Source organism: Diabrotica undecimpunctata, chromosome 6 (assembly GCF_040954645.1).
Source record: "Diabrotica undecimpunctata isolate CICGRU chromosome 6, icDiaUnde3, whole genome shotgun sequence".
Lineage (NCBI taxonomy): Eukaryota > Metazoa > Arthropoda > Insecta > Coleoptera > Chrysomelidae > Diabrotica > Diabrotica undecimpunctata.
The window spans coordinates 31,049,331-31,069,341 of NC_092808.1; the positions used below are offsets into that span (position 1 = coordinate 31,049,331).

Consider the following 20,011-nt stretch of genomic DNA (forward strand, 5'->3'; position numbering starts at 1 on the left):
GTAAAATTCCTCCCCGTAGAGCCGAATAAAATAAATATTTCCGCGGTTAGTACAATTAAACCTAGGGCTAAGATTAATACTATTACAAGAATTAATATTAAACTCAACAGGCTTCCGGGTTGAACCGCGTCGATTATGACTGCGCCGAGCTTCGGGAGACTGAGACCTCGGAAGCCCGGAAGAAGACATCAAAGAGAATTTCTAAAACTTCAAGCTCAAAAAAAAAACTACAAAGATTAAAGCCTAAAAAATTTTCAGTAGTGTTAAGTGTCAACTAAACTTAAAAGAAGATAGCAGATCATACTACACTACACAGACAAAATAGGACAGTTAATTGACGCTTGGGCACATTTTCAGAAAAGAGTCTGCGATTGAATGTTCGCTTGTGATATTCCAAAAACTGGAAAGCAAATTATTGCTATACACTATCCCCTATTTAAAATCGAGGAAGAGGATATTGAACTACCAAGTGATTTGTTTACACGATGCGCTGGACCCAAAAAAAACATTGAGAAACTTATTGAAACTTACTGTATTCGTACAAAAATATTTAAATTTGTTACTTGTATATTGTTACTCTTTCTCCGCTAATGACCTTGCATAGTTGATGCGGATAATTGAATAAAAAAAAAACTTTCTAAAAATATACTTATCTATGTACTAGTTATTATTAATAAATCATTACTCAAACGGTACTCAGTACAAACGGTACTAACATTTAAACAAAGTACCTTAAAAACATTAGCTATTTTATCGCTAACTAAATATTAATTTACTTGTTAAAAACCATGATTTAATACGTACTTACCAATTTCCTGCAATAATTATTGTAAAGTACAACTACTATAATTCCCACTTTATCTTAATGTTAACGACAAACTATAACTGACTAAACCTTTGGTTGCTAACTGGCGTCGAGTTTCGAATTGTAAACTTACAACATTGGTAATAATAACACGATGACGTTATTTTGCATTTAAACGACAAGGACGCGATCTGTTCAGATTTTATCTTTGTTTAGATTCCTTGAAAATCTATGAAATTATTCAATCAACCGAGACTGTTCCATTATTTCTACAAAAATATAATTACTGCATGCATAATTACGCACAACAAAGAAATAAATAATTAGAAATCGAAGCACTAAATCGAAGAGAATATTTGGAGAAACTTTAGTTTAACGATACTTTTTCTATAGATAGATAGATAGATAGATAGATAGATGGTTTATTGGTAATAAATGAATACAAAAGTATTTTTTACAAGTCAAAGAAAATAAAATATATGTCAATATAGTTAATATATACATAAATATAAAACATAGATACAGTGTTTTAAATTATACTGTTGACAATTACAACAAATTAAAATCGGAAGTAAAATACTCCTCATATGTAAAAAAAGGCATTCACTATAAGGTAACTGTTAATTTTTGCCTTAAACTGATGAAAATTAAGAGCTTTTATTCTAGCTGGCACTAAGTTGTAGAATTTTATGGCTAAATACCTTGAACCATTTCTGGATCTCTCAAGACTGCTAAATTCTGGTATAAGATTATTGTTAAATGTGGTGGGATAATTGTGAAAATCTACATGCGCATTGTATTGACTAAGACTTTGTTTAATGTGCAACAGACACTGCATAGTGTATACACAAGGTAAAGTCAAAATTTTTAAAGCTCTAAAGGAGTTTCTACAGTCTGCTCTATAACAGAGCCCAGAGATAATACGAACACACTTTCTTTGTTGTGCAAACACTTTATCAATATGACAAGAGTGACCCCAGGAGAGAATAGCATATGTCAGATGAGAATGAAAATTACTATGATAAGCTGTTAAAATAGTTTCCCTGGAAGTCACTTGTACAAGGTTCCTAAAGAGGAAAAGTTGTCGGGAAAGCTTTTTCGATAGATTAACTATATGTTGTTCCCAGGTTAATCCTGCATCCAAATATATCCCCAAAAACTTCATTGTGGTAGAGCAACGTTTTCAACACAAGTGTTATTTCTTAGAGTAAAATTAACACTTTGTGATTTAGAGTTGTTCAAAGAGGGACGGTTAGTTAAAAACCAATTGAATAAGTTTTTTTCAGATGTTTGGTAATCAAGGGTGTCGAACTCAGAAGGGTGATAGCTTGCATAAAAAGTAGTGTCATCAGCAAATAAAACAGTGTTAAGTGTTCCATATTGAGAGTACACTAGATCATTAATATAGATAAGACATAATACTGGACCCAAAACTGAGCCTTGAGGGACACCAAACAACAGAGATTGTTTTTGAGAATCACACTGGTTGAAGTGAACATATTGATCACGATTTGATAGATATGAATCAATTAGTTGAATAGCATCACTATGAAAATTATAATAAGGAAGTTTTTTAAGCAGAATACTATGTGTGACACAATCGAAAGCCTTAGTAAGATCTAAAAACGATGCAAGAGTATCAAGATATTTTTCAAATCCTTCCAAAACATTGCTAGTGAAATGATCAATAGCTAAAGTTGTTGTTTTATTTTTTTCGGAATCCGTACTGGTTTATGGCAAAGAGTTTATTAGATTCAAAATGTAGAATAATTTGATTTTTTAAAATTCGTTCATAAACTTTTGCTAAGATAGACAACAAAGAAATAAGTCGATAATTGTTATAATCATCAATAGAGCATTTATTCTTAAACAGAGGTACTACCTTTGCAGCTTTGAAAACTTGAGGATAAGTATTACAAGATATTGATTGATTTATTAAAGTTTTTAGAGGTTGAACAATTATATCTTTAATTGTTTTAATAATTTTTGTGTTAAACCCATCAGGATCTTTGCTGTTACTATTTTTTATTTCTGTAATAGCTAAGTCAACTTCACTAAAGTTCACTGGCTGAAAGCTAAAACACGAGATATTTTTCTGTGGTATACACTTTAAATAGTCATCAAGAGTTAGCTGAGGAACCTCAAGTTCATTTATTACTCTCTCAGCAGTTGAGCAGAAGTGGCTATTAAAACTATCTGCATTGAGTTTAGAATTATCATTGAAGAAAACATTTTTATGTTTGTTACCATTAATTAGTTTCCACATAGCTTGTTGAGAGTTGCCAGAATTTTTTATAAACCTATCATTTGCAATTTTTGCAAGCTTGATGGCTACCCTGTACTCTTTTTTAAGTTTGATAATGGTACTTCTAGGTGCAGCAATGGGATCGTTTCTATTTATTGCTATAATAAATTGAAGTCTCTCACGCATTTTTCTCAAAGTGTCATTGAATCAGTTTACTTTTTTACCTGGATTGTTTTTATTCAGCAGTTTCGATTTTTCTGGAAAAGAGATATTTATGGAATTTATTAACACATCAATTAGCATTTTAAATTTTAAATTAATATCCAAATTATCATTTTATACAAAATTAAAGTTGCAATTTAGCAAAATCTGGTTCAGATTGAAGAGTCCTTCATCTGTGATAGGTCTATAACAAACTCTGGTTGCACAATTTGTGGATGAGTAAGCTATCTGAAAGGAAATACCTCTGTAGTCAGATGTGTGAGTGAGATCCACAGGTTTTGTGGTATCATCAATATTTGCGAAAACATTATCAAGACATCTATTACCTCGAGTATTAAATTTAACTTTTTTTGTAATATTGTAAGATCTAAAAAAATTACAGAGTTTTAAAGCTCTGATATCTGTTTCATTAAAATGGACATTAAAGTCACCCGTAATTATAACAGGTTTATGAACATTAATTTTTTTAAGAGCTTTAGCCATAATGGTAAAGAATTTGTCTAAATCACCATCTGAAGTACGATAGACAGTAATAAGCTGCACATTAGATTTATTTAATAAAATACCTGTAATCTCAAAATGCTGTTCAGAAGAGAAATTTTCAAGATTCAAATGATTAAGACTTACGTTATTCCTAGTATATATACCTACACCTCCATGAGACTTGACCGTCCTGCAAAATCCATAAACCATACGATAGCCTTTAATATTGACAGTATGTAGCTCATCAGGTAAAAGCCAGTGCTCATTAAGACACAAACAATCAGCTGAAATATCATTAAGCAGAACTTCAAAATCTAGAAAAGAGTTACGTAACGATTGAGCATTATAGTGAATGACATTTAAACAATTTTTAAATTTAACAATACCTCGACAAGAAATTAGGAAGGGTGACTCATCAATGTAACTTCATCTACTAACATTGTAATAGATCTCCGTACATTTTAATAGGTATTCATGACCCATTTTAGCAAATTAAAATTTGGTCAGCACAGATTATCCAGATTCTTAATTCTTTAGATGTCAGGGGTGTCGTGACCGCAAATTAAAAGTATTGTCTACATCTAAAATAAAATTTATCTGAGAAATTTATTTAAAACAATGAAAATGATAGATAACAACGTTATTTGAAATAATTTGTTTAGATAATTATATATCGAATAACAAATATACCGATTGTTAGTAAAAACGATCTTTATTTATTCTAATCATAAATGCATGGTGGTATGCAACAACGAGTTAAGCCACCGCCTGAGGTTTTGAGAAAATGAACTCAATAGTTTGATAAAAGATTATAATTGTTTGGTACAAGATTTAAACGCGGAATTTTGGGATTAAAACAAGACAATATCGGTATTTCAATACCTTTATTAAAAAAAGATTATAATCGAGGTTTTTCATAGAAAAATATAAAAAATATGGAATACTTTCAACCATGACAGTTTATTTTTTCTCAATCATCAATTGTTCGATTCGTGATAGCCTTTAGTAAATTTTCCACAGAAACAAAATTACCTTTTGGAAACAATTTCAAAAACAAAAACAAAAACTTTCATTTTCTTTACATTTTGCCATCACATCAAATATAATCACTATGAGTATAGAGCCTCTCTTGTAGGTTAACTGTCTCCAAGTCTCCAAATTGATAGTCATTGGGCAAAAAATTCTGTCCGGAAAATAGGAACCTTATTGTCAATGTTTTTTCTATTATCTGGGTTAAGGAGAAAATGTGGTCAATAGTGGATCGACCCGTAGGAAATCCTGCTTGTTCTTCTGGTTCATAATCTAAGTATTCTCTCTCGATTCGGTTTTTTAAAACCTTTCCATATATTCGACTCATAGATCCGGTTACAGCTATTCCTCGGTAATTTTCACAATTATTTTTATCGCCCTTTTTATGTATAGTACTGAGGTGTGATATCTTCCATTCCGTAGGGATTTCGCTTATGTTTACGCATTCTTGAAATAGTTGTCGAAGACATTCGTATAATTTGTTCGTTCCGTACTTAAACAATTCTCCGGGTATATCCCCTGGTCCGGGTGCTTTGTTCCTCTTCAGCTGTTTACATACATTTTTAATTTCCTCTGTTGTTAATCTTATTGGCGAGCCGACTATTTAAATTCTATCTTGGTTTTGATTTCTATGTTCTTCAAAATCGACTCTATTCTCTACCAAAAGTTCTTCCCAGTCTTCTGGTTTTATGCTCTGTATTACTTCTTTATTCTTTTCTTTTCTTAATTTTTTATCAGTTTTCAGCTTTCTGTGCTTCTGGTTCCTCCTAGATAAGTATTTATTCGTTGGCAGTTTCTTTCCCAAGACTCGTTCTTCTCCTTAGAGATTTTCCTTCGTACTTCTGCTTGTTTTTCTTTATATTTTATTTTGTCTTGTAATGATTTGGAGCTCAAATATTGTTGGTATAGTTGTGTTTTACATTTTATTTTTTCCTCTATTTCGTTATCCCACCAGTATGGTTTGTTTACCTTGGGTTTTATGTAGTATCCCATTACTTCAAATGATGCTTCGTGTAAACAGCTTTTTATATGTTCATATAACTGGTCGATATTCTTAGGGGTGGGAATTTGTAGCTTCTCATTCAAATCTATTTTTGAATAAGTCTTGGATACTTTCTTCATCTAGGCTTCTGATGTTGTATCTTCGTTCTTGTATCTTTTCTGTCTTGTTTACGTCTATAACACAATACGTCACATTATATATGTGTTTCTTTCTGTTGTCTTCGGATTGGGAAGTGTATTTTTGAACGTAATAAATAGTGATCGCTACCGCATGTTGCGCTTCTCTGAACTCTTACATCTTGTACTCTCAGTCAGGTTTTTTGTTTTGTTAGAATATAATCGATTATTGATTTTATATTTCGTGTTTCCTGAATCCATGTATAGCTGTGTATCAGTTTATGTGGAAAGTATCCATTTAAGATTCTTAGTTGATTCTGGTTGCATAAATCTATGAATCTTTCACTATTTTTGTTCGTGGTGTCTTCTCCGTATTTTCCTGCTATTTCATCCACATCTTTTCCTCCTACTCTACTGTTAATATCCCCCATTAATATTATTTCCCGCGATTGACTTGTTTTCGATATTTCTTCGTGAAGCTGTTCAAAAAATGCGTCTTTTACGTTGGCTAGTGCGTCGTTATTTATTGCGTATACGCCCATAATTGTTAGTTTATATCCGTGAAGACACATAATATTTACTTTAATTAATCTTTCATTTATGGCTTCCCAGGTATGGTTTCATTTATGGCACGAAATCAAGAGATTCATATGTTATTCGTCGACCTACGGAAAGCCTACGATAGCGTTCCACTGAAGAAGCTGTGGCAATCAATGGAAAGCACGAATATTAATATAGAATTAATAAAAGCCGTCAAAGTGCTATACAACCAATCAATAACAAAAATAAAAGCAGGGACACAAATAACAACAGGATTTATAACATCAAAAGGATTAAAGCAAGAATGTTGTCTGTCACCCACTTTATTTAAAATATACCTCGAAAGTGCTTTAAAAAGATGGAAACAAAAATACAGCACAATGGGGATACCAATTGATTGAACGTATAACACCACGATAAAGCACTGTTGTGACTACAAATATGTAGGTATCACTATTTCACAAGATGAAACATTAGACAAAGCCATAAGAGAGAGAAATACGTCAGGGAGAAAAGTCATCACAATGTTAAACAGCATTTTATGGGACCAATCCATCAGCAAAGAAAATAAAAAGAGGATATATGAGACTATAGTAAAAAGTATCACTTTGTACAGCTATGAGGTATGACCACTAAAAGAAAGAACGCTGAAAGCGATGGAAATGGATTTTTGGAGAAGAGAAAGGATTACCAACGAACGCATTAGAGAAATAATGGGAATCAAACGAACAATCACAGATGACCTAACAACAAAACAACTTATCTGGTTCGGACACATACAAAGAATGGATGAACAACGAATACCAAAAGAAATATTAAAATGGCAACCAGAAGGAAAGAGAAAACGAGGTAGACCGAGAAAAAGTTGGAGCGAAGGAATAAATAAGGAATTGAGAAAAAGGGCCATAGAAGAAGACCTATGGAACAACCGGACTAAGTGGCGATTGGAAGTCGGAAAACGGCGGAGAACATTATAAACCGACAAGTAGTAGTAGTATTGTCAATGTTTCAAGCGTTAGATGAATATGTAAGGGCTCTGTTATAGGAGCGCTAATGTCGTCGTGGTAATAGCGCCGCGTTAGCGTCAGCCTAACGGAGCAATTGGACTATCATGAAGCAAATTATACGAACGGCTGCTAACACGACGACATTAACGCTCGTATATCAGGGTCCTAAGGCATGGATAAGTAAAAAGACTAATTTAATACAACGATTTTATCCTCCACTCCACGTACATCAGACCATAGTTTTAAATCCATAAGAGGGGCTCGAGTATATTCTTGAATGTATTTTATTAGACATTTTTATTTTATTATTGTATTAGGCCAATTTACTGGGTACGTCTATCGTCTATATTTTCCGTCAAAACATTAAAAATTCCCTAATTTTGGCTTCCAACATAAATTCATCACAAATTAACTTTGATCAAATAAAAGGCAGATATCGAGCACAGTTTTATTAATTTAATCTTGCCCAAGTACTTTCGCTCCCTAGAGCATCTTCAGGGCATTTATGGCTTTCCTACATTATGTATGGAAACCGGAGACAGAATTTCCTTCTATAATTCTATACTTCTATAGTCTATAATTCAACGAGAAATTCAGAAATGCAATAGAAATCAAATAAGGAAGTTGGGGACTATTTCAAGTATAACCGGAAATAGCACCTGCTCAAAAATATTTTCATTAAAAAGTTCACTTTTGAAAATTTATACAGCTGAATATTCAGATCTCAAATGCATCTAAATTTTAATGTAATTAGCTAAAATAATTTCTGAATTTAATAGATTATCACGTAAACAAGAAGTGTAATAAGTAACAGATAATACCGTATTTGAAACCATCGCCTTGGGGCAAAAATGCTGATGATGAGTTTACCTATCTGAGGTGATCAGTTTACGGGTCTCCAAAGGATGTCGGTGATGTTTGCTATATCTCGGAGGGTCTGATAATTTTATAGGGGCTATTAAGTGATGAGTTCGTAAACGTCCCTTAGTCACTTAGGAGAAATCCTGCATAAACGAGGCTGGAAATTGGTGCCACCTTCTGGACCGAGGTATGTTTCTAAATTTGTTTAAAATGTATATGTAAAATTTAACATAATGGTTTATTCCCAAAAATATAGTAGTTAATATGAAAAAACAGTTTCAGAACTGGATCAATTTCGATTAGATACAAAAATATGCTATCATCATCATCATCATCATCATCATCATCATCAATCAGCCCTGAGTTGTCCATTGTTGAACATAGGCCTCCTCTAGACTTTTCCATCTGCTTCTGTTCTGCGCCTCTGCTATCCAATTGGTCACGATTCTTTTGAGGTCGTCGGTCCATCGCGTTCTGGGTCTTCCTCGGCTTCGCTTGTCAGCCCGTGGTCTCCACTCAAGCAATTTTTTTGTCCAACTGTCGTCTTTCATTCTTTCATTCAACATGTCCTGCCCATCTCCATTTTTGCCTTATAATATGTTCGATAATGTCTTCCACTCCGGTTCGTCTACGAACTTCCTCGTTTCTTATTCTATTTCTTAAGCTTATTCCAAGCATTGATCTCTCCATCTTTCGTTGTGTCCTTCTCAATTTTTCGGCTGATGTTTTTGTGAGAGTTAAGGTTTCTGCTCCGTATGTGAGGACTGGTAGAACGCACTGGTTAAAAGCTTTTCTTTTTAAATGGATCGGTATATTTGTTTTAAATACGTCTCTCATTTTTCCGAATGTAGCCCAACCCAGACTTATTCTTCTGAGTAGCTCGCATGTTTGGTTATCTCGCGTTAACCTTATTTCGTGACCCAAATACACATATTTTTCCACAAGTTCTATGGGCGACTTTTCCATTTCTATTAGCTCATTGGGGACGAGATTGGTCATCATTTTTGTTTTTCCATAGTTTATTTTTAAACCGACTTTCTGGGTTACTTGCTGTAGTTGTTGTAGCATAACTCTGGCTTCTCCTAAGTTGTCTGTTATGAGAACAATATCATCGGCATATCTGAGATGATTGAATATCTTTCCATCGATGCTAATACCCTTTGATTCCCACTCTAGCCGTTTAAATGCGTACTCCATAACTGTTATAAATAGTTTTGGCGACAAGGTACCTCCCTGCCGCACCCCTCTGCCAATTTTTATCTTCTCAGTCATGCAATGTAGGTTAACGGTTGTTGTCGCATTTTCGTATATATTTCAAATAATATTTGCATACCTGTGATCTATTCTGCATTCTGATAGTGCTTTTAAGATAGCAACTGTTTCGACTGTGTCAAATGCTTTGTGGAAGTCGACAAAGATAAGAGCAAGGGGTCTGTTATATTCGATAGACTTTTCAACTGGAGTTTTAAGGCATTGCAAATGGTCGTTTGTTCCGTGTCCCGCTCGAAATCCTGCCTGTTCTTCTGATTGATAGAAATCGAGTTTTGCTTCTAATCTGTTTGTCAGTATTCGAGTAAAGAGCTTGTATAGGTGGTTAAGCAAACTAATTGGCCTATAGTTTTCAAGATATGATTTATCCCCTTTTTTGTGGAGGAGGATTGTAAGCGAATTCTTCCATTTACTTGGAATGTTTTCACTATGCAGACATAGATATAAAACGTGTTTGGATTCGGGACATCAAAAGTGGACCTCCTAGTTTAATTGTCTCAATGACTACACCGTCTTCCCCCGGAGCTCTATTATTTTTCATATTTTTGAGGACATGTTGAATTTCCTCTCGTGATATATCTGGTATATCCTCCGATCCTACATTATGTACCTTTTGTATTGGTTGTTCGATGAGCTCTGGAATAACTTGACTTTTATATAATGTTTCATAGAAACTTTCCACTATATGTAATATGCTTGGTTTATCTGAGATAATATTTCCATTTTTGTCTTTAATAAAATATGCTATATATGACTGTATATGTATGATTAAATGTAAAAAAATTGAAATTGTAAAAACAAAGAAACAACTAGTTTTTATAAAAAATGTAGTTTTACATAACTAGTTTAATAACAGCATGACAAAAGAAGATCCACTAAGTACAGCATTGCTTAATATTTTCATTCTGAGGTTTAAGTAACCATAAGAGATAGTAAAGAGGCAAGAAAAATTTCAAAAAAATCTTGATTTTTAGATTTAAGTCACATTTCACTCTTTTAATTATCAAGAACTAGTACAAATTGCATACCACCTTTTAGAATTCTTTCTTAGCATCCGCAATGCATTATTTATATGACTAACACACATTGTGCTTAAGGTGCATGAATGACTTCCAAACGCAAACCACAGGTATAACAATGACTCACGCACACCTCGATGACCTAATGTTAGTTATGTTTATTGCCAAATTTAAATACCACGAATCTTATAAAGAAAACGGTAAAAGTATACAATAACCTTCACTAAATCGATAGTCATAAATCTGAAATAAATAAATCAATGATAAACACATCAATAAAGCAAGTGTTAGATGCGTTCCTTTTAGTTCAATCATCGATGAGGTAAAATAGAAATTTAATGAATAATTACTTTTATAGTCATTGACCTCAATGACTCTTTTCTTTAATGGCGTAGTAAAAGAGGGTAAATTATTTTTTAGTAATTTATGTCTAGGAATTTTATCTTGTGATTGGAATAATAGGCCTAACGTAATTAATCATCATAGTACGCACATGTTGCCCATCAATTACTATAACAACTACTAGTTAAGTAGATCATATAGAATCAAGGAAGTTTTTTACTCATTTCTATTCAAAGATATTCTAGAAAAAATACTAATTACTGTTTAAAATAAGCCCTTAATTGTTAATATTTCGGCTTCCACATGTGGAAACATTATCAAAATGTTATTTTAGCATTTCGAAACGTTAATAGTACTATAAGTAAAAGTTACTTTTACAATCAATTAAAGTATTTTTTCTCAGCATATTTACAAATGAGGTGCTACTTATTCTTCATACAAATTATACATACAGCTTATGAGCAGTATTCTTTAGTCTTTTTACATAGGTTGTCAATATTTTTATTATTAAAACGGTTTGCATAGTACGCCTTTCCATTCCTAGTCGCCACTCTTTTCTTCTACTTAGTCGCCTACTTTGGCGGTCTTCTTTCCTAAGATTTCTTGCATACTTCACCTTTGCCTTGCCTTTCACTTATTTTGTTCCGGTTCTTCCTCTTTTCGTTTCTCTGTGGTGGTTCATCATTCATTTCTATCTATTTTTGAAGTTCTTCTCAATCATCTTGTATGTAGAAACGAATATTCTGGATGATCTGCAAATGTTGTCCCTTTTTGTTTATTTCCACATGGAATAATTATTCTGTGTGGCATTTTTTAAAATGTTTTACCTGCAGGGTTTCTAGTCATGTGCTAGTTCCGTCGCAGATTTCTTTTTTCGGCTGCCATAACTCTTATTTCTGTTGAACAACTGTTGTCTTTAGTTCTTTGAGTAAGGGTTGGCGTATTATTTCAATCTGTTTGTTGGATGTTATTGGTAATTGAAAGCATAGCATTCTTATCGGGCTACGATCGGTGCGTTTGTGGGATACGGCGCGAAGGTATGATCAAACAAAAACGACTGTAACGACAGATCGCGTGACCACACACTTCGCGCGACCACACACTACATAAAATAGTAAACGCAGTTTCATATACAATAAAATAAATTTAAATAAAAAAAAAAAAAGAAAAATTAATTAAAAACCGTCGCTCCTTGCGTAGACGATAAGCAAGCTATGCTTCCCCTCCTCGGTGACTCCCGGAGTGCCACATCCCTTTTTATTTTTGGCAGTTTTATCCAATAGCCCAATATATTCCTTAATTTGTTCGTCGTGGTGGATTTGCTCTCTGTATCATATAGTCACTGAGGGTAAGGAAAATAGGGAAATAATCCGAATTCATATCTCATGTCTCTTCCACGTGTATAGTCAAATTGGAGATTTATCAATACTTCTAAATGTTTTTATTGTTGCAAAACACTTAATTATTGCTTACACGTTTCGGCTATTTACCATTTTCAATAAGTACTTTATATGAATGATTCGTTCAGGGTCGTATTTTAAATATCTGCCAATGGTACATTTAAAAAACAACTCAATTTATTAAATTAGGATACATATTGGAAAGATCTTTGATATCAGTGTTATTATTGATAGAATTTTGATCTTTTTTTATGTGAATCATCTCCAATAAGGATCTTTTGTTGTAGTTTTGTTCTTTTTCCAAAATCTGTACCAAAATCAAAAGAATGTATATAATAGAAAGAATCTGTATGTAATATATATATATATATATATATATATATATATATATATATATATATATATATATATATACATATATACGTTATAAGCCCGAAAAAAATCAATCAACTTTACGGATAATTTACGTGTCAAAACGTAATTTTGTACAGAAGGGATATGTTGCCTCGATTTTGTTAGAGAATGGTAGAACCGTCAATTTTAAATCATATACAACCATTTTGCCAGAAGTGATTGATGAACTTCGTAAAAACAACCGGAATCGTCACATCTTTTTGCTTCAGGAAAATACCAGCTCTCACACGTCTCTTATAACATCCGAGAATTTGAAAGCAAAAAACATTGAATTGGTGGGCTATGCTGAATCAGTCCTGACACTATCCTTACTTGGTATCGTATGATTTTTTCCGTTTCCGAGAATCACAAACAAACAGCGGTCTATTTCGGACTGGCATAAATGCTTCGACTGTATTGACGTTAAAGGGGAATACTTCGTAAAATAGTATGATTTTTCCCAAAATCATATGTTTTGCTGTTATTATTTGTAAGAAACTTTTAGTATACTCCTCGTATACAAAGGTATTCTAGGCAGATATTTATGTGATCTTTCAGTTTGCGAACGAAAAAATCTTGGATCCGACCACTAATACTGTGGAAAAGAAGCAAGATTCAGCTCAAAATCATAAATGTTTCATGGAGACTTACACTACATACTCTGGTGCGTAGAACTTTGGAACATTTAACCATATTTTGCAAAACTGCAAGAAACTAGATCGCAGGCGATAAACATTTTTCGGAGACCCCAAAAACATATACTCATATATCCATCCTCTAGTATCCATCCTCTAGACCTCTACAAGCTGGTAAAGGGTTCTAGAATTCTGGAATAGGTGCCATCTATACATGCAAGATGTACAATAAGATGTACAATTGGCTGAAGTACGTGTGGTATATAATAGAAGAAATCCAGAAAAATAAACTGGAGACGTCTATTCCTAAATATTTATACTATCTTGTTATCTATTTAGTTTTTTGTTATTTACGGGTTTGCATCTTATTGGGTCTCTGTGTCTAGCTATGATAACCATATCCTCCATTGCTATGTTTATGCTGAGTTATCTGCTTATTTGATGAGATTGTATCTGTAGCTAGTCCTCATATCAGTTATAATTAGAGCAATTCACACTTCTAGTATTTTATCTTTTATTCTAGTATCTTAGTATTTTATTTTTATATTTATATAGAAACAAAAAAGAAAGGAAAAGGTCAATCAAAATTAGGTGAATACATACTAATCTACAGTGGAGTAGCAAAAGAAAACAGGACCAAAGAAGGTGTAGCCTTACTAATACACCAAAGGTACCAAAATCACATTAAAGAGTGTCAATACATATCAGAAAGAATAGTAACAGAAAGATAAGAATGCAGAAGGAAGACCTGAACATCATCTGAGTATACGGCCCAGAAAATAACAAGCCTCAAACAATAAGGGAAGCGTTTTATGACTAATTACAACAAGTAGTAGATCAAGTCAGAGTAAATATGATAATATTGGGGGATTTTAAAGCTCGAATAGACAATCAAGTAATACCCGGCATTAAACAAAAACATAACAAGAATGTTAAACGAAAAGGGAGAACTGATGATCAACTTCTGCACGAATAACGAACTAAGAATAAACAACACATTTTTTGACCACAAAGACCAACACAAATATACATTTAATAACACCCGTCGACAAAGACCTATGACAGATTATTTTATAACCAACAGACATATACATCCATCGAAAATAATCGACGTAAGATGCCTCAACTCAGCAGATGTAGGTAGCGACCATAGCCTATAGTATTATGTAACATAAGAATCATCCTGAAATACTTCCCACCCAATGGCGGAAAAATATCAGAGAAGATCACTGGGAATGAAATATTAGAAAACGATAGCATCGATGAAAGCTGGAAAAAACTCAAAAATAACATAATTAACGCAGCAACAGAATCACTTGGAGAGAGGAAAGTAACGAACACAAACATATCAAAAAAGAAAACACCATGGTTTAGAGAGGAAGTGAAGACAAAATGTGAAGAAAAGAAGAAAGCCTTTTTACAACACAGAACACAACAAACACAACAGGCACACAACCACTATAAACGAATTAGAAATGAACCGAATAATTTAGTTAAACCAATAAAAAAGGAACACTGGCAGAGTTTCTTAAAACAGATTGAACACGACTTCTACGGAACACCAAAAAGAAATATGGAGAATGATCAGAGGACAAAGAAAAGAGATAAACGAACTAATAAAAACGAAACACATTCAGAAGAAAACATAGGTAGGCTACTTTCGATCCCTATTTGCTAAAGGTGACGATAATGAACGACTAACACCGGAGGTGACGACAAACGAAGTAATAAATATTGAGGAGGAAGAAGTAAAGGAAGCATTAAGGAAATTAAAAAATAGAAAATCACCAAGACCAAACAACTATTAAAACTAATCCAAAAAATAATAGAACAAAACAGAATTCCTCAAGAATGGAGATCAAGCATCTTAATACCTCTCTTCCAAAAGGGAGACAAATCGCTCCCGGAAAATTACAGAGGAATTAATTTAATAAACACAACACTGAAATTAACAACCAAAGTGATAACAAATAAATTGAATAAAATTATAACACTAACAGAAGAACAACAAGGTTTTAGGTCGGGAAGATCATGCACCGACGCTATATTTAGAATGAGGCAAGTGCAAGAGAAATCATTAGAATACAACAAACCGGCATATCTGTTTCGTGGACCTTACAAAGGCTTTTGAACGGGTCAAGTTAAAAGACGTTATCCACTTACTGTACGCAAGAGAGATACCTCTAGGAATAAGCAATACGATCGAAAATATCTACCAAAACAACACAATAAAAAAGTAGAAGAAGAACTAACCGACCCTATTGAAGCTGGTAATGGGATAAGACAGGGAGATTCCCCGAGTCCTCTATTGTTCAATCTTATTATGGACGAAATAATAAAAAAACTAAGAACTAAAAAAGGATACCAAATGGGAGAAAAACAACTTAAATAATAATCTGCTATGCAGACGACGCAATACTTCTCTCTCAAAGTGAAGATGATTTACAACGTATGCTGCACCAATTTAATATAACTGGCAGAAAATTTAACATGTTAATTTCCCCAAATAAAAGACAAAATGCATGGTTACAACAGCAAATTTACTAAGCTGTAAATTGGAGCTGGAAGGTCAGATAATAAAACAAGTGATGAAGTTTAAATATCTAGGCATTACATTATCTAGCTACCGAAAGCTCGAAACCGAAATGGAAGATCAAGTGAATAGAGCAAACAGAGCCACAGGTTGCCTAAATGAAACAATATGGAGAAATAAAAATATCGGGAAAAAAACGAAAGGCAGAATTTACAAAACAGTCATCAGACCAATAATGACATAAGCGGCACAAAACAAGACGTGACACAGAGAGGACAAAAAGGATGTTAGAAACAGCAGAGATGAAAACACTTAGAAACATTGATGGTAAGACAAGGCTATAAGTAGAGATATACGACGTAGATGCAAGGTGGAGAACATCAAGAACTGGGTAAGAAATAGAAGAGTAGAATAGAACGATCATATAAGCCGAATGACAACAAAGAGAAGGACAATAGGAAGACGATCAGTAGGAAGACCACGAAAACGATGGAACGACAACTTACTGGAGGCACATTGAAAAACAGACAGAGTCATATCTATATAAAAAGAAGAAGAAGAATAAGAAGTATTTTATCCGTTAATACGTTCAAAAGAAATGAACTGAGCCTGTCTCACTATCTGATTCTTATCGAATGTACATCCGCAAATATTTTTTATTGTTTGCATTCCCACTTTCATTTTTTATTATTTACATTAAAGTCATGGATTGTTTTTAATGTCAACGGAAGTTTCCTTCCTTAAAATGAATTACCTCTCAAATGAATTCGTTATATCTACGAAGCACAAAGCCGTATATGTTATCGATTTTTCTATTCATTTTATCGATTTTTTTACATTTGTTTGAACATATACATTATACTCATTCGATACATTATAAACACTACGTCCAATTAATTAAAAAAATAAAATTTTATGTATTTTAGGTAAATTTAATTTTATTTGTCATATTAAGAATAATATTGCGTAAATATCTAATATTTTAAACATTTATTCTTATTATCATAACCATACAACATTGTGCAAAGAGCATATAAAAATAGTGTCAAATAACAAAAATTCCCGAAAAGCCAAATATTTGTGGAGAGCTGGGGTTTACCATTACAAATAAAGTTTTAAAAACACCCATCGATCGTATGTGCGCGACAAAAGTTATTCGGGGTCAAAGGTCAAAATTTGAGGTTTTTTGGATTTTTTTGAAAACGGTTTATCAAAAAAATTTATATAAACAAAGTTTTATCAAAAGAAACCCTAAACCAAAGGTGTAGATCTTCAAATTTCTAAGGGGTCTCTACCATTCCTGAGATATCCTAAGAGTCACATTATACCTGATATGCACATATAAGCCACGTAAATACATGTCAGGCACTTAAGACAAATATAAATACCTATTTGTGTCTGTTTTATATATATTATACTATTCTGATAACATTTATTCAAAAGATAGTCCCTAACTGCATCCCCTCTACCCACATGACCTTGAAAAACATCTAGCTATTCTATTGTCCATAGGTTTCGTTCATATACCTGTTTCTTTTAGTGCTAAAGGTTCAGTTTAAGTGAATATACGTACTTATTACAAGTGTTTGTCTAGTAAAACATGTCTCAGTTTTGCTTTATTTGTAATAAACTTTTAAGTGAAGATAAAACAGTTGTGGTTCATCATGGAGTTACTTGAACAGTTTAATAACAAATTAATTGAATATCAGAAATTAGGGCCAACCGCACAATTATGGGTACAATACTTTCGGATAGTGTTCATTGCAAAGGAGTTTATAAGAGCACAAATTATGGCAGATTGGCAAGCAAATTTGAACTGCGTTAAATAAATGCTGCCTTATTTCCATGCATCTGGACATTTCTTCTTCTTCACGTGCCATCTTCTCTAAGAAGGTTGGCAACCACCATGGCAATTCGCACTTTCGACACCGCTGCTCTAAAGAGGTCAGCAGAAGTGCAGTTAAACCAAGCTCTCAAGTTATTCAACCAGGAGATGCGTCTTCTTTCGCGACTCCTTCTATCCTGTATTCTTTCTTGCATTATTAATTGCAATAAGTTATAACGCTCGCCCCTCATGACATGTACCAGATATTGCAGTTTTCTGACTTTAATTGTATTTAAAACCTCTTTATCTTTTCCCATTCTTCTCAACACCTCGACATTCGTGACTCTATCCACCCAACTTATTATTAATAAGGATCCATTACCTCGTTCAATTGAAGGACTTGTAAGTACTGGGCACTTGTACTTACAAGTCATGCTTCAATTGAACGAGGTAATGGATCCTAGTGTATTTATTAAAGGTTTACAGCAGGATTTTTTACTCCTCGACGTTCTGATAAACTTTGTTGTAGAACTTCAACAGATATGATTATTGAACAATCGATGATGAAATCTATGAAAACACATGGGGGCATTTCTCGAGGAAGAAGTACGAAAGAAAGTTTGATAAGTAAATGGGTTTACGGAATGCATGCAATGAACACTGTGTGTGAGGGGTTGGAAGTTCTTGCTAATGTTCAAATGAACACAACAGATCAGCATGTATATGCAAGTGATTCGCGGCGTAAAAAAGATGCTAAAGATATTAAAAAACTTCTAGACTGGTTCTCATCACATGATCCTTTTCCTAAAATTATTAAAATCGTATCTATTGCTTCTGGAGTTATTCGTGACGATAAGATTAATTGCCAAAAAGCTTGCGAAGTTGGAATTCTTTCCATGTCTAGAATGGTAGGTGAAACATTTAATAATATAAAATTAAAACGCTCTGAAAAAGTACTCCCTTTTTTAGCTGCGAATAGCACCGTGAAAGTTCACGAAGAAGAAGTAGCTATAGATCCTGTATTATTATTTCAACGCATAAGTATCACTGAAGCTTTTAAGGATGATATTGAAAAATTTTTTGAGTATGAATTAGCCCCTTACCCCTTATCAATTTTCGATGCAGCTGGAATGCATAAAACAACATTTATCAAGTTCAAACATGGTTAAGCAATCAACTGAATCCAGAAGACTGGGGTTGAAAATTAATAGATAATCCTCTGGAACCGATTAAAACGTTACTCTCACCTGCTCCAGAAAAAGTCAACTGTGGCTGTAAAAAAGTCAGGTTGTTGTGTTCTCCAGCGTGTACCAGTTACCAAGGCAGTCTTGCTCAAATATCTAGTTGAGTAGAGGAAGATTCCTGTGATTTTAATGAAGAGACCAATGACTCAACCACATTTGAACAATTTATGAACATCCAGCAAGAGGAAGAAGAAGAAGTCGAAGACGACTTGACTGTTGAAGTAGTCTTTCAGGAGTATGTATCTGATTAAAATATCTAAAGAAATCAAAACCCTAGTTAACCTAATAATCAATAGCAATATCAATAATCAACATCAATAATAAGGTAATATCTAGAACTTGACGGGAAATGTTCCCTTAACTTAAATATCCTAAAATTGTCATGACAGACAGAGTTCCGCTGTAGGTAGGCCTACAGCGGAAACCACGGTAAAAAAACGTGCCGAGTACACTATCTCACAGGTAGCGTGGAAATGTGTGTATATCATGTATAATGTGACTCTTAGAATCGCGATATTTCAGGAATGGTTCTTAGAAAAAAATCATGAAGAGCATTTTTGTAGAGAATTTTAAGATCTACAACTTTTTACAGGTTTTTTTTATGAAACTTACCATTTTCGAGAAAAATACAAAAAACGTCAACTTTTGACCTTTGACTTCGAATAACTTTTGTAGCACACATGCGATCGATGGGGATTTTTAAAACTTTATTTGTAATGGTAAACCTCAGCGCTCCACCAATATTTGGCTTTCCAGTAATTCTTGTTATTGTCTATATTGACCGGAATATTAAGAATACTTGCACAACTGTTAGGGCGATAAATTTTTTCTTTGAAATTTCATCAATGAATATTTTTTCTTTGTGGGCTATTTACAATATGGCTTTTTTCTAAATTAGTAACGACTATGGCTTTAAAATGAATACATCAAAAACAAAACAAGAATACTGAAAAATATTGTTATAATAATACAATATTTTCTCTTTAAATTAAAACTAGACTTTATTTAGAATTATTGATGTAAAAATACTACACCACTGT

The 20,011-nt window shown here is 33.3% G+C and overlaps 1 protein-coding gene across 2 annotated transcripts in view; it reads right to left on the reverse strand.

The window, feature by feature from the left end:
- Window positions 1-20,011, reverse strand: part of CrebA (Cyclic-AMP response element binding protein A) — a 440,191-nt gene that overhangs the window by 271,698 nt on the left and 148,482 nt on the right. The window contains exon 1 of one of the 2 annotated variants that reach the window (XM_072534555.1): window positions 809-876. The exons of the other annotated variant lie outside the window; for it this stretch is intronic. The gene's annotated coding sequence lies outside the window, so the exon portion shown is untranslated. Of the gene's footprint in view, window positions 1-808; window positions 877-20,011 lie in introns of those variants that run through there. 2 annotated transcript variants of the gene reach the window in all.